General features: G+C 41.8%; 1 pseudogene; it reads right to left on the bottom strand.

Annotated features, from left to right (window-relative positions):
* Positions 1-1,638: 1,638 nt before the first annotated feature.
* Positions 1,639-3,051, bottom strand: LOC113193400 (histone deacetylase 1 pseudogene; annotated as a pseudogene).
* Positions 3,052-9,678: the final 6,627 nt, after the last annotated feature.

Genomic DNA, 9,678 nt, shown 5'->3' with positions numbered 1-9,678 from the left:
GCTGACTCCAATGCCTCCTGCAGGGAAAGTTCCTTGAGGGGACAGCATGAAATGTCTCTGCAGGAGAGATTAAATGGTTTAATAATGTCCTATTAAGCCCACAGCTTCCAAACAATACTGAGCCTTTCAATAATACTTGTCACCCCAAAGCTCCTATTTAAGTGATTTTAATCTTAGATAAAAATTTTACTGTTAGTAGACTAGCTACATTATCACTTTTTAACTTTTTTAGAGTAAGAAATGATAAGCTTTTGTGAAATTCTCATAAGTCATGTTAGAATGGTTGCTTGTGGGGGTAGGAGAAGAAAGGGGTAAGTTTTGAGAATAACAGGGATAAATAAGAATAAAATAAAACAGGCACGAATCAACCAACAATGGCAATGTACCATGAATTTAGGATGTTTGATTATTTCAACTCTCTGAACACAAATTAAAAAAATAAACAAGTAGGAGAAAACAAAACAAGGTAAAACCCCAGGTCTCACCATAACAGAACATCTCTGTGTTGTCTTTAGTCCAATAAATAAATAAGGTTTCAAAAATAAATGCAGAATTTCATGGGGGGAATCAACAGAGATATTCCAAATAGATTTTAGCTTGATTTCAAGCCAGTGTGTTTTAAAGCTCTTTAGATGTTCCTTATTTCTACTTAGAGTGATTAGTTATATCACAGTCTTCTTCAAAATACTCTTAATACTATTATCATAATTGAATGGATTAGATGAGGTGTCCCCAAAAAAACTCATGTGTGAGATAGTGCAAGAATTTCAAGAAGAGAAATGATTAGATTATGAGAGTTATAATCTATTCAGTGGATTAATCCACTGATATAGATTAACTGGACGGTCATTGCAGGTAAGGTGTGGCTGGGGGAAGTAGGTCACTGAGGGTGTGCCTTTGAGGCTTATATGTTGTCTCTGATGGGTAGAGCTCTCTCTGTGCTTCCTGTTGCATGTCCTGAGCTGCCTACCATTGCCTCACCTTGGGCCCAGCGGTGTGAAGTTGGTCAATGGTGGACTGAACCTCTGAAACCATGAGCCAAAGTAAACTTTTCCCTCTCTATCTACTTCTTTTTTTTTGGGGGGGGGTATAGAAATGTACCATTTTATTACAAAGTCTCACAAAAATGAAAATAGTATCTTAGAAAGGAAGCTAGACTACCGATCTTCACCTGTGGAACTCGGGGGAAGACAGGGCAGTGGGAGTTTCTTGGCTCTCTTGAGGCCCGTGGGAAGGTAAGAAAACAACCAATGACTGATGTTCGGAGTCTGAAAAGTACAGGGGGTCCCTGAAGACCCACCCATCCCTTCTAGAACACTTGGTAAGGACACCTTTCCAAAGCTACTAAACAGACCCTTGTCATTTTAGGATTTTTCTTATGGTTACATCCCTTCCACCCAGATCTGCACTGTCGATGGTTCAAAAGACTTAAAGAGGGATGGGGAACAAGGCAAGTGCTGGAAGTTTCCTCAACACAGCTGCCTTGGGATCAGGGCCCTGGTTCCTATCTAGTCCCTTGAGACATTTATATTTAATATATTTTATATAAATACACAGAGAAATAGAAAATATGAAAATCTGAGGGATGGAGGAGAAAGGTGGGGAACTTGGACAGAAGCCAAAGCTGGAGAAGTCTGCTCAGGCCAACTTGACCTCCTGTTTGACCCCTTTGGCTTCTGGCTTCTCCTCCTTGGTTTTCTCCTCTTCTCTGACTTCTTTCTTCTCCTCTGGGTCTTTCTCTGTTTTGACTCCCTTGGCTTTTTTGAAGTTGGAAGAGTTTTTGTGGCCCCCCTCTCCTTCCTCATCTGAGTCAGAGAATTCTTGCTCACAGGCAGTTCAGTTGTCAGAGGAACAGATGGAGATACGCTTGTCAGGGTCTTCTTCATCCTCATCACCACTCTCCTCTGGGATGGCATCCTTGGGAATGGCCTGGATTTCAGGTGCATGGGGCAGTGTTCTCAGCTTCTCAAAGAGCCGCTGTTTTATCTTCTCCAGGTCCTCATTCATGTTCTGATTAGTCATATTGGAAGGACTGATGTGAAGCTTGAAATCGGGTCCAAAGTACTCGAAGTAGTCATTGTGTGGAAGCTCATTGGGGATCTGTGTCCAGAGCCACAGCTGTTTCGTATGTCCAGCACTGGGCCACATTACGAATGGTGTAACCACCTCCTCCCAGCAACAGCATAGGCAGGTTGAAGCTCTTAACAAATTCTACACACTTGGCATGCCCTTTGGTGGTCAGATTGAAGCAACCGACCTGATCCCCAGACAGGGAATCTGAGCCACACTGTGAGACCACCACACTAGGCTGGAACATCTCCAATACTTTGGACATGACCAGCTTGAAAATGGCCTCCGAGGACTCGTCATCAATCCCATCTCGGAGTGGGTAGTTAACAGCATGATACTCGCCTTTGCCAGTTCCTGTAGGTCTCCAGTTCCTGGGAAGTACTCTCCATAGTTATGAAAGGACACAGTCTCGACTCCTCCTGTGGTATAGAAGGCCTCTTCCCCGCCATCGCCATGGTGAACATCAATGTCAATTATAGCACCCTCGGGTGATACTTCAGCAGTTCCAGGACGGCCAAGACGATATCATCGACGTGACAGAAGCCTGATGCCTCGGACTTCTTTGCATGGTGCAGGCCCCCAGCCCAGTTCACGGCAATGTCCCTCTGCTGCTTACTTAGTTTCACGGCACTTGCGACAGAGCCACCAGTAGACAACTGTCAGAACTCAAACAGGACATCGAATACTGGACAGTCCTCACCAACATTGAATCTCTGCCTCTGCTTGCTGGACTCAGACATGTCATCTGGACGAATGGAGCTCAAGAATTTGATGTCTGTGTTACTTGGTCATCTCCTCAGCACTGGCTTTGTGAGGGCGATCAATCTCCATTTTTCCATAGAGACCATAGTTAAGCAGCAAATTGTGCATCATGTGGATTCGGTGAGGCTTTATTGGGTGGCCTTGTCCATAATAGTAATTTCCAACATCCCCGTCGTAGTAGTAACAGACTTTCCTCCTGGTGTCCTGAGTCTGCGCCATCTTGCTGCCTCCCGTCCCTCCCGTCAGACCTCTGTCTACTTCTTGGTAGGCCTTTTGGTCACAGTGATACAAAGCTGATTAAAACAAAAGTCAAGTAATTTTAAAAGATGTTTTTTCTTCTGATCACATGGAAGAAGGGAGGAAAGGGAGAGAGGGGGAAGAAAGTGGGAGGAAGTAGGAGAGGGAGCAAGGAAGAGAGAGAGAATGGTGATATTGGATCTTTTGTACTATAAAAGGCACCATCCCATCCATGAGACTGGGGCCTAATAGCCTGACCGTCTCTTAGGGGCCCCACCCTTGCTACCTTACAGTGGCTACTAAATTTCAACATGAGTTTCGGAGGGGACCATGGCAGGTTTTATTCAACACTACTTAATTTTGTTGTTTAAATTGTTTCAGCTTTGGCCATTGGGACTCTTTCAGTTGGCTCCTTTGACATATCCTCATTATTAATTATAGTTAATTAATTGTTAAGTACTTAACATTCTTTCTGGTACTACTGGATGTGCCATGCACATTTTATATATTTCTTACTCCAATCCTAAAATCAGGCATTTCTCTAAGGAAAAATGCTGGAGAATGAGTTTAGATCCCAAGATCTGGGTTCTGTATTTGTTCATGGCTCCTGAGTTATTATTGCTTCCAGGACCTGATGGCTGACAAATAAGGATACATTCATGCATATATACTAACCATAGCATATGCACGTGTCCATGAATATTTCTATATGAACCACCATGTTGATATTAAGCTACACATAAGCCCTGCTGGTATCTCCACCTCTAATCCATGAGTACCTGGATTTTCCAGAATCTCCTCTTGGTTATTTGAACCTCCATCTCTAACATTGGAGGCCTGGCTCCTGTCATCTTCTATCCACTCACCTAATCATCCAACTGACCAATCACTGTCTTAGAATCATAAACCAATGCCTGTGGGATTCCACTTTATCAGTTAGGCTCCAGCACCTAGTAGAGTCTGCCTTCACCCTTACACATTGTCCACTCACATACTATTCTGCATCCTGTACCAGCAGAGACGTAAAGTACAAATTGTTAGTACCACTCAGAAGACATTTCTTAAACACCATCTTTTATTATTTTATTTGGATTCAGGAAGATTTGTTTTTCTTCATCTAGAATGTAAACATCATTAAAGCCAGGGGTCTCTAAGGAGTTTATACATATAGACAGGGATGAACAAATGTTTGTGGCAGCAGTCATGAGAATTACCAGAACACCTGAGCAGGACCAGAGAGAATCTCAAAAGTGTCCACAGAAGCCAAAATTCTTATCTTCATAAGTACCTTCTTTGATCTCTCCTAAATGTTATGGTACTGATTCTTTTATTTTATAAAACTTCCACAAGATACTGGCATATCTTAATATGTGGTTTATTTGCATCTTGCTTTTCTGATTATAATAGTGAATTAGGTAGTGTTCTTCAGAGAAACATTATCAATGTCCTTTATGTGTGCATTTGTGGAGGGAGGGAGAGAGGGAGAGAGAGAGAGACTGAGACTCTTTAAGGATCTGGTTCATGTTGTACAGGTTCAAAATCTGCAGGGTGGAGATGCAGGGAAGAGGATATGTTGCACTTCAAGTTTGCAGGCCTCTACTAACAGAATTCTTTCTTTCTCAGGTGAGGTCAGTCTTTTGTTCTATTTAGTCCTGCAACTGATTAGATGAGGTCCACTCACATGATGGAGGGTAATGTTTTACTCAAAGTTCACAGATTTCAGGGTTAATATCAACCTAAGAACATCTTCCTGAAAATGTCCAGAATAACATTCAGCCAAATATCTGAGACTTCATGGCACAGACAAGTTGACACAAAAACCTCACTATCACAAGCAGACTCATGAAAAAAATAAATAATAGTTTTCTCTTGTACCTCTCTCCTTCACCCAAGGGTGATTCATGGGACTTCATTTTCATTAAGAGAGAGAATTTCACTATTTGAGGAAAGGCAGAAGAAGGTCTAAAGACTAGGAGCTGGATGTTATTTGAGTTCAGAGGAAGAACATAGGCCTCCTCAGTCTTGGGGATTTTAAGAGGTGGCAGGTTTCTTAATGAGTGGGGTCCATATCCCACTTCCATGAAGCTCCGTCTGATGGCCCCACTGGGTACTTTCACGGAAGGTTGTGCGAGCTGCAGACGGGGTGCCATGCTTGGAAGCCTGGGGTGACACTGACAGAATAGACCTGTCCCCCTTCTAACCTCATAGGAGAATGACCCTGAGTATCCGCACCACATCCAATGTTAGGGTCTGTAAACAAGTCAGGATGGCGCCTGGCATTTTGCCAGAGGGAGTGGTTTGTGAAGTAACTCCAGCGAGCCATTAAGTGTGGAGATTCCTTATTGGTTGACTGCTGTATCTAGTTTATGTTAATTAAGATAAGCTGTGTGGAATGTATATATACCCCTCCTGTCCTACAATAAACGGCTCCCACTCCTGCTGTATCAATGTACACAAGTTGTTCATTCCCCCCCCCCCCGTTATTTTGCCCAGCCAGCCGGGCTGCAGCAATCCAAAATGGATTTCAGAGCAGAGGCCCTGTCCACACTTCCCAGGTGCCATTCAGATACTTAGGATTTTTGTTGAGCCATGAGAGAGGGAAGAAGGAAGTGAAATGTGAACTATGATTGCAGTTGACTTTCTTGCCTCCCTGGTGAGTGGAACCTCATATTTAACAGGTTAGCTATAATTTAGAATAAAGGAACGGGTTGTACTTTGTTTCTCAAGGTGTGCAGCAAACCACGCTGCTCTAATAACTTCAATCTTTATAATTGTTTCTTGGTATTTTTTGGCAACTAGTTTCTTTTCAAATAACTGTAATTTTAAAACATGAGTAATTTTCTTGTGCAAAGGTCTCCCCGTGATGAGGAAAGCTAGTTGCTCGAGGCCACAGAGTAGAGAGTAGAGATAAGACTGGGACCCCGTTCCTTACCTCTCTGTCCATGTGCTTTTCCTCTGTGGTGCTGCCATAGAAATCTGGTACTTTATATCATACAGCTCAATCATTTAGAAATGCTTTTCCCTTCTAGAAACTGTTGTAAACTAAACTGTGTTCCCTCAAGTCATACATTGGAATCTCAATGCCTAATGTGATCCTATTTGGAGGTAGGAGCTGTAGGGAGGGCAAAAGGGTAAATGAGGTCATACATATTGAAGCCCTAATTCAATATGGCTGAGCTGCCAGGGACGTGCCTGTGCAGGCCCATGGGGGACACGGAAAGAGGGTGTTCCTCTACAAGCTAAGGAGAGAGAGCCCAGGGGAAGCCAAACCTGCAGGCACCTTTGTCTTGGACTTGCAGCCTCTGAATTGTGAGGAATGCATGTTTCTTGTCTAAGTCACTGTCTGTGGTGTTTTGTAACCTAGTAAACTAATAAAGAAACCATTTTCTTCATGTATTTTTTAAAATAACAATTTGATTAAAGGAAAAAAAATCATTCTAAACCTATCACAATAGCACAATATTTTCCTTTTTGTACAAGTCCTTCTAAAACTTTCCACAAACACATATTTTGCATGAGTCCTTTACTTACTTCTAAAACTACTGATCTGTAGTTTTAGGAGACTGGACTCACGTATCTTCAAATTCCCCCTTAAGATACGTTGTTTTTCCCAGTGTTCTGATTGGCTGATGTCTGCTCCTGCTTCCTGTGCTCTTCATATCTTCTCTCTGCATTTGAGGGTAGTGCATGTTGCCCTTGCCTGCTCTTTTGGGTCTGAGGCCAGCTGCTGAGATATGCCAAATGGCTGCAGCTTTATAGTCCTGGGAGCCACAGCGGTCTTAGATCCAGCTGGTAGTTCTAGGGCCACTATCTATAAATTGGAAGATACTTCTTTCTTCCTTGATGCTTTATGTGTAAGAGAAGCAAATCTCACTCACCCAGCTTCTATGGCAGGCAGGACCCATTGCACCAGTGACCTAGATCTCCTGTGTCTCCCACATAACAAAGAGAAGAGAAGTGTAAGTTGGTTCCAAGATGAACTTAGGTGGGTATGCCCAGTCTTTCTGCCTAGGATCCTTGGATCTCTCAAGGTCAAGCTTTCTCCAGAAAGCTCAGGTTCTAAGGGTTACATCAGAGTTGGTGCTCAGCCTCTCATCTGCCTTGGAGAAAGTTCCCCTGGTAGCTCCCCTCTCTTTCCTCCTGGACCTCTGTAAATTCAGATGTTGCTGCTAATCTCCCCAGCTCTTGAAGCTGCCCGGCTCAGGAAAGACAGAGGCAGTACTTGAATATTCACCTCAGAAGTCATGCAAAGCTTTCTAGAAAAGTTTGAAAGGAACTTGAAGGACATTTCAGGCAGAGGAAATACATGAGCAAAGATGGGGAAAAAATCAAAGAAATGTTCAGGGGATAGGAGATGCATATATCTGGCTGTAGTCCAGGCTCCCGCACTCATATAAACCACACTCCATTTGTCTCACAAAATACATCATAAGGAACAGCTGCTTTGACAAATTCTTATATATTGCTTGATTAAAAGTACATAAATATGCGTTTGTTATATACACAAACTTATACATAAAGGTGTCCATAAAATTCTTGTGCAGTTTGAATTTGTAATAAAATTACTCTTACATACGATTTAAGAAACCTGCAAAAATGTGACAGAGAGAGGATTTGCTCCTATTTGAAATACTGAAATGCTCACTGAATTCAACATACCTACCATCATCTTGGATACATTTGAATATAGCCACTATTATATGCAGGGTGTATTGCCTAAAAATATGACTAAAGATATTAAAACAAAATCTTTAACAGCTTATTTAAACTTGAATAACCATCATATTTTGCAAATTGTTTTATATGTTACACAGATGTGATTTGTTTAGGATTCAAAAGAAATCAGGTCTTTCTGTGTCCCTGGTGTTTATGGGACGCACATGCACACACGCAAAGAATCTTCTCCCTCTCTCCATTTTTCCTCCTTTCCTCCTTGCTCTTTCTCCTTCTCCTGCTTCTCCTCCCCCCTTCTTCCTCCTCTCTCCCTTCTCTCTTCCACTTCTTCCTTTTTCTCTCCTATGTATGTACAATGCTTATTTTAGCCCTCTCCAGGTGAACTGATTGATGTGGCGATTGTTGCTAGTTTGGGAAGATTCTTGCTAGTGGGAAGAACATTAGGATCAATTATTATCTCCTGTCCTGCCTGTTGCTATGATCTCTTTACCTGTTTCTTTGCTTTCCATCTCTGTTTATCTGATCCCTGACTGCTGCTGACTGGAAACAGATCTCTCCTTGAAACTTCAAGTGACTTCCACTGGTTTTTACAGCAGAGTAAGGAATTTAATCTCAGCTCTGCCAACTTTGGATCAAGTAACACTTTCACTACCATATTCCCTATTCACATTTGTGAACAGATTAAATAGAACGTAAACGTTCCCTTCTTAGGAAGCAATTTCAACCGTATTTTTCATTAAGCTCTTAAGTTCCTACCAATAAAGAAATTGGTTGAAGACCACAGACATTTAGTAAACCTTTTTGGATGATCCCACCTTTGGGTGAATTGAGGTTTCTCTCTTGTTCCCTAGACCTGCCTGGGGAATAATGATATGATGGAACAAACAAAAAATCCAAAGAATGGGTGCAAAGTTAGATAAGAGGAGTAGTTCCTGGTGTTCTGTTGCACAGAAGGGTGACTCTGGTGACAATATGGCATTGAATATTTCAGAGTAGAGGGAGGATTTTGAATGTTCTCACCATCAAGAACTGATAAGTATATATCTTGCTGGATATGCTAAATGCACTGATTTCATTACATGGTGTATATGAGTATCAAAACAACACACTGTACCCCATATACAATTACATGTCAACTAAAAACAAAATAAAAAATAAAAAATTCTGATTTTAAGATTAAATTCCTTACTCGGCTGTAAAAACCAGTGGAAGTCACTGTTTATCCAGATAAACAGTCAAAAAGCACAAAAGAGAGAAGAAGAAAGTAGAAGGAATGGACTGGTGGCTTATCCATGAATGGTACATTCTCTGAGATTGCAAGGAGTGAGCGCTTCTAAGAAAAACCAAAACCAAAACAGAACTTGTCATGAATTTTGTCGCTAAAATCGAGACACACCTTTCCAAGGAGAAGGAAGAAAACTACAAATCGTATTGTCAAGAAGTATCCTAAGTTCTAGTGCTGGCTCTTACAAAAATTGTCTGTATGTCTTTGACCACATTTTCTCTGGGCCCCCATTTCTGTGGCCACTGCCACGTACTCTAGGATGGCAACATTCTGTGGGCAAACACACCAGCAATCTTGAATTATAACTTGCAAAAGTTATCTAGGGTGCCAGTTACATCGGTTTCTGAAGTCTTACCCTTTATTAATTTCTTGTTTCCCAGGGTCACTTCTGTTGATGGGAGGGGCTGAAGCAGCAGAGGAAGCCCTTGGCCCAGAATACTTCCCATTTCTCCTTTCTTACCACCAAACAGTTCCCAAGACTTGGGAACCAGATGGCAATACTTTTGAAGACTCACTAAGGATTTGAATTCTGGTTCCTATTAAATATCACATCTAAATTATTAATCTGCAGCAGATGTAAATGTATATTATTGCTTTGCATTAAACATTAATGTTGCAGAGACCAGCCTGTGGACCACATGCAGATGCAG

The sequence above is a fragment of the Urocitellus parryii genome, chromosome 10 (assembly GCF_045843805.1).
Source record: "Urocitellus parryii isolate mUroPar1 chromosome 10, mUroPar1.hap1, whole genome shotgun sequence".
Classification (NCBI taxonomy): Eukaryota; Metazoa; Chordata; class Mammalia; order Rodentia; family Sciuridae; genus Urocitellus; species Urocitellus parryii.
Note: the sequence above shows the minus strand (reverse complement) of the source record. Positions and strands in the feature narration are given on the sequence as shown.